The 5,064-nt window shown below is 59.6% G+C and overlaps 1 long non-coding RNA gene across 1 annotated transcript in view; it reads left to right on the plus strand.

Moving 5' to 3' along the window:
* Positions 1–733: 733 nt before the first annotated feature.
* LOC107183301 overlaps positions 734–5,064 on the plus strand; it is a 16,224-nt gene continuing 11,893 nt past the window's right edge. The window contains exons 1-2 of the long non-coding RNA XR_001514084.1: positions 734–748; positions 4,594–4,599. This is a non-coding gene — a long non-coding RNA (uncharacterized LOC107183301). The remainder of the gene's footprint in view (positions 749–4,593; positions 4,600–5,064) is intronic.

The following is a 5,064-nucleotide window of genomic DNA, read 5'->3' on the forward strand; positions in this document are numbered from 1 at the left end:
TGGACGGCATGGCACACACGTGTGACCTAAAAACCCCAACAGCCAATTCAAGCCTGACCGGGCCAGCTCCTCACCCCTCCCCGGCCTCAACGTCCCCCTCTGTAACCTGGGGGGGTGATGAGTGCAAAGTCTACGTAAAAGTTAAACGAGGTCATGGGAAAATGTCAACAGAGTCTGGCGCAGTGTTCGCGATAATGTAGCTAAGACGACCCACTTGTTTATATTCGTATTGTTCAGGGCGAAGCTGGTGGCTCCTCGGGTCCTACTGTGCTCAGCTCTGTGCTGGGGGCTGGCATCTTTGAGGGTTAAAACCCATTTCTGTGCTGAGTCAGGGGCTGGCCAGCGTGGGACCACAGGGAGCGAGGAGCAGGGTCCTGACAGATCCTGGCTCAGGCCCCTGTGGGGCCCACACGTGGCCCATGTGAGACATATCTTCACTGGCCGCTCTGCCAATGCCTTGAGCTGCTGCCCGGCTGGCACTGCTGCCCGGCTGCCCGGCTGGGCTGCTTCCAGCGCCAAACTGGGTCACCGGGGGCTGGCCAGCGTGGGACCACAGGGAGCGAGGAGCAGGGTCCTGACAGATCCTGGCTCAGGCCCCTGTGGGGCCCACACGTGGCCCATGTGAGACATATCTTCACTGGCCGCTCTGCCAATGCCTTGAGCTGCTGCCCGGCTGGCACTGCTGCCCGGCTGCCCGGCTGGGCTGCTTCCAGCGCCAAACTGGGTCACCGGGGGGAGCCCGCAGGTGGTGCGTGCCGTGGCCCAGTGCCCACTGGCCTCCGAAGGGGTTCTCCTGGGCTGACCTGGGGACAGTGGCCCTGGGGCATCCGTCCAGGTGGCCTTGTAACCTGGTGGAGGCCCGAGTGGGGCGCCGTCGGGAGGCGTGCGTCCCGGGCTCTCTCGCTCCCTCTCCGAGGGTGGCTGGGGCGGTTGCCTCTGTTCTCCGGGTCTGTTTCCACAAAACCAGGGCGTTAGACCAACCCCGGGGTGCTCACAGCATGGTCCCGGCCCAGCCATGTCAGCGACGCCTGGGAACGTGGTGGAAACGCCAATGCACAGGCTCCGTGTGGGACCCAAGGGGTCGGAAGTTCTGGGGGTCCCGCCCTTGGGGGCTGCCGCTCAAGTTAGGATGCGGCCCGATGCGCTCATGGTCCCTTCCCGGCCTTATCTCATCCCCCCGGCACTCACTGTGTATGCGAAGGCGGGGCGGTGGGGAGTCCACACCGAAATGTCATCTCCATTCTCTGGAGGGCCACCTCCTACTTGTCCCTTAACACCGGCTCCAGCGACTCTCCCGGGGAAGCCACCGCCGGCCTCCGCCAGCTCCCGCAGGGTGGCCGGGCAGTCGCCTTAACATGTTCTTTCTAGTCTATTCCTCCCTCACGGGCCCCCCAGCCCCGCAGAGGGCTGTCTGCCTGTGTCACCAAGAAGGTGGGTCTCGCATGACCTTCTCCGCTCTGTATCCCAAAACCTTCCTGGATCTCAGGCCTCTCTCTTCCCTCCCGCTCTCCGGGGAAGCAGGTCCGCCCTGCTGCCCAGGCCAGCTTCCCTGTGGGTGCCCCCCCGCCCGCAACACGCACTGCCACGCCTCTCCGCCGGCGGCTGCTCCCCCTTCCTGCATCACTCATTTGTCCGCATGACCCTTCCCTTCAGCAGCTGGACATGCTCAAGCTCCTGTGCTGTCCTTTAAGCCCCCCCACAGCTCACAGGAGGGAAAGCAGGATGGCTTTTACATACGGTGATTCTCAAGTAAACTCCGTCAAAGAAATACAAAACAATATTATGAATTCTCAGGGTTTTTTCCACTGAGCTGGGCAAAGGTCCGAAGGCTCAAGAAGGCCCACATTAGTGAACAGATGGAACTGGCTTTGCAGCCTTGCTGGTGGATCCAGGGCACAAAAGCACGTTTGGAGGACAATTTGACAATCTTTCTAAGTTAAAAATGCACATACCGCCCTGGCCGGTGTTGCTCAGTGGATAGAGCATCGATCGGCCTGTGGATTCGATGGTCTCTGGTTCAATTCCCAGTCAAGGGGACATGCCCGGGTTGCAGCCTCGATCCCCAGTAGGGGGCGTGCAGGAGGCAGCCGATCAATGATTCTCATCACGGATGTGTCTCTCTCTCCCTCTCCCTTCCTCTCTGACATCAATAACAATATATTTAATTTTAAAAAGGCACATGCCCGTGTGTCAGAGTTCTCACAGCGCTTCATTCAGAACAGCCCAGGTCGGAAACAGTCCTGATGGCCATCAAGAGAAGAACGGGCCGGTCCACTGTGTGTTCTGTGTGTGTCCTTCAGCAACAAGAACAAATAAATCCCGACCAAACGCAACTCTACACCAGCCCCAACAGAGAGGGCGCCGTGTGCTGCTCTTTGCACAAGTGTTGCACGTGCCAGCAGAGTCCACGGCGTGAGGAGCCGGGAGGAGGCTATCCTGGAAGGGGTCGTGGAGGGGCTCAGACTCTGCTGATACCGTTTCTCCACCTGGGGGCTGGCGGCAAGGGGTTGGCCTGTGAAAGTTCACTGAGTGTGCACTTTCCTGTAGCTAGCCTGAACTTCCACTAAAATTTACCAAAAACCAAAAAATAAAGAAAAGAAATACAAGTGCAGGTGACCCAGCTATTCCAATAGGAAGTGACGCTGTAGTTACTCTCGAATGTGGACAAAGGATGTGTCGACACTTTGCCTGGCAAGCTGGAAACAACCTAATCCCCGGCCAGGTAAGCGGGCGCCGTGAACCCCTGCATGCATCCGCCTAATGAAACATCATGTAACCGTCACAGAGCACCAGGCTGGCTTCTGTGTCCTGATGGGTAACGGCGCCACGCTGTTAGGTGTAAGTCAGGGAGCGAGGCTCAGAAGGTGCACAGACGCTACGGTGTCACAGTGCGCTTGCGCGTGCGCGCACACACACACACACACACACACACACACACACACACATTCTCTCTCTCCCTGGGAGGACACGTGAGAGAGGGTGGCATCTACTGTATACAGCAGTTACCCGTGTCCACTCTGCCTGCCCGTGCTGGCTGTGACCACCAGTCTGTGGCGCCCGGTGCTGGCGAGGGCCCGGTGAGGTCTCTGAGTGACTGTCTTTAGTTTAAAACACGTCAATAACCCCGATGACAGGCAGGCCCAGAAGCCAGGGCTCGGCAGCAGCCACATGGCCTGGTGTGTGTGCGTGCAGAAAGGCTTCATGGAAAGGTGGTACCTGGGTAGATGTGGGGGAGAACGGACGACCGACCAGCGTGAGTGAAGACCTGTCTGTGTGTCTGTCTGTCCGGAACATGGGCTGGACGTGAGAAGAAGGCCTTACGCCTGGAGAGACCGAGTTGCCAGGTATTGCCGCTGTCCAGGGAGCAGAAACAGAAACCGGAGGGAGAGCTCTGGCGCCAGCCTCCTGGAGGCCACTGGGGGAGCAGCCTCGGGGGGGGGGCCGCCACCGCCTCCTGCTCTGTAGGCGTGAGACCCCGCCAGCCTGGGCGTGGCCCCACTGCAGGCCTGGGGTTTGGATCCGGGCTGACTCCCAAGCCCTGGCTCTGTGGAGCAGCCCTGATGTGGGGAATGGGGAAAGGGTCCTGAGGAGTCGCACGGGGCCCACAGAGCGGGAAGCAGGGTGGGGTGTCCTTGCAGAAGGAATGTCACGGGCGAAGGTTCTGCTTGGAGAACTGGCTGGAAAGGATGCGGGATGCATTGCCGTCACGGAGGCCTGCCCAGGCAGCAGGCCCAGCCCCGTGCCCGGAGCTGCCTGCATTCCAGCTGAGGGCCTGCAGGTGGGTTGGCTACCCTCTCTACTTCGGGAGATCGTCTGGCAGTGAGACGAGGGGCAGATTGTAGGCGGCGAGGCTGGAGGGAGACCTGTTGGGAGGCATGGCGATAATTCAGGTGAGAGTGGACGGTAGCCCGAGGAAGGCCGGAGTGGGCCCCAGAGGGAAGTTAATAGTTGGGGAGATATTTAGGAAGAAGAAGGGCATGGAATGATTGGCAGAAGATGCAGGTGCAGAGAGGGAGGAGTCAAAGATGACCTTTGGGTTTTGGGGTAGCTGGAGGTGAGAAATCCAGGTGTCTGCAGGAGAGTCCCGTGGGGGGCCCAGTAGGGGCTCCCCTTTATTCGCTTATCCAACCAATAGTTACTGTTGCCTGCAGTGAGCCAGGCGTGAGGGGCGGGGGGAGGGTTTGCAGTGAATTAAACAAGCTCCCTAACCTTGGAGGATTAATTGCGGAGCCAATTAACAACTAACTAAAGAAACAGCATTACGGGTCATCAAAGGTGCTGTGAGGACGCGAGGAATGGCGGTCACCCTCCTCAACCAGAGCAGGCCCATGAGAGACAAACGGGCCGAGTCCTGAGCCCCACCTGTTCCTTCTCCGCATGAGGGGCAGAGGTGCCCTGGGTCTCTCTCTCATTCGGGCCTGACCTCCTCCCAGAGCGGGTGCTACTGACACTGGGTCTGGGAAGAATGGGCGGGTTTCACCAGGCATCTTTCAGTTGATTACCTGTTTTGGCTTCTCCTGACCTCACTTAAGAGTGGAAACTGTGCCCGGCCAGTGTGGCTCAGTGGTTGAGCATGGACTTATGAACCAGGAGGTCACAGTTTAATTCCCACGCAGGGCACAGGCCCGAGTTGCGGGCTCCATCCCCAGGAGGGGCCGTGCAGGAGGCAGCTGATCCATGATTCTCTCTCATCACTGATGTCTCCGTCTCTCTCTCCCTCTCCCTTCCTCTCGGAAATCAGCAAGAAAATATCTTAGAGTGGAAACTGCGGCCCAAAGCTGCCTGGCGAGGAGTGTCAGACACAGACTCTGGCCTGGGAACGGGCTCCGGGCGCTGCAGGAAGCAGCAGATGCAGGCGGTCACTGGAGCCAGCCAGCTTCCAAAGCTCTTCCTGGTCCGTGATGCACCCGCAGGGCCAATCGCCGATGCAGAAAAACGAAAAACAAGCCAGCAGTGCCGGGCTGAGGCCTCCAGAGGCACTGATTCAATTCGCGGGGTGGCGGGCGGCGGCCCCTTTAAACGCGGTCCCCTCCCGAGTCACCCCGTCCTGGACCGGGGACCGGG

This window comes from Myotis davidii, unplaced genomic scaffold (assembly GCF_000327345.1).
Source record: "Myotis davidii unplaced genomic scaffold, ASM32734v1 scaffold61, whole genome shotgun sequence".
Lineage (NCBI taxonomy): Eukaryota > Metazoa > Chordata > Mammalia > Chiroptera > Vespertilionidae > Myotis > Myotis davidii.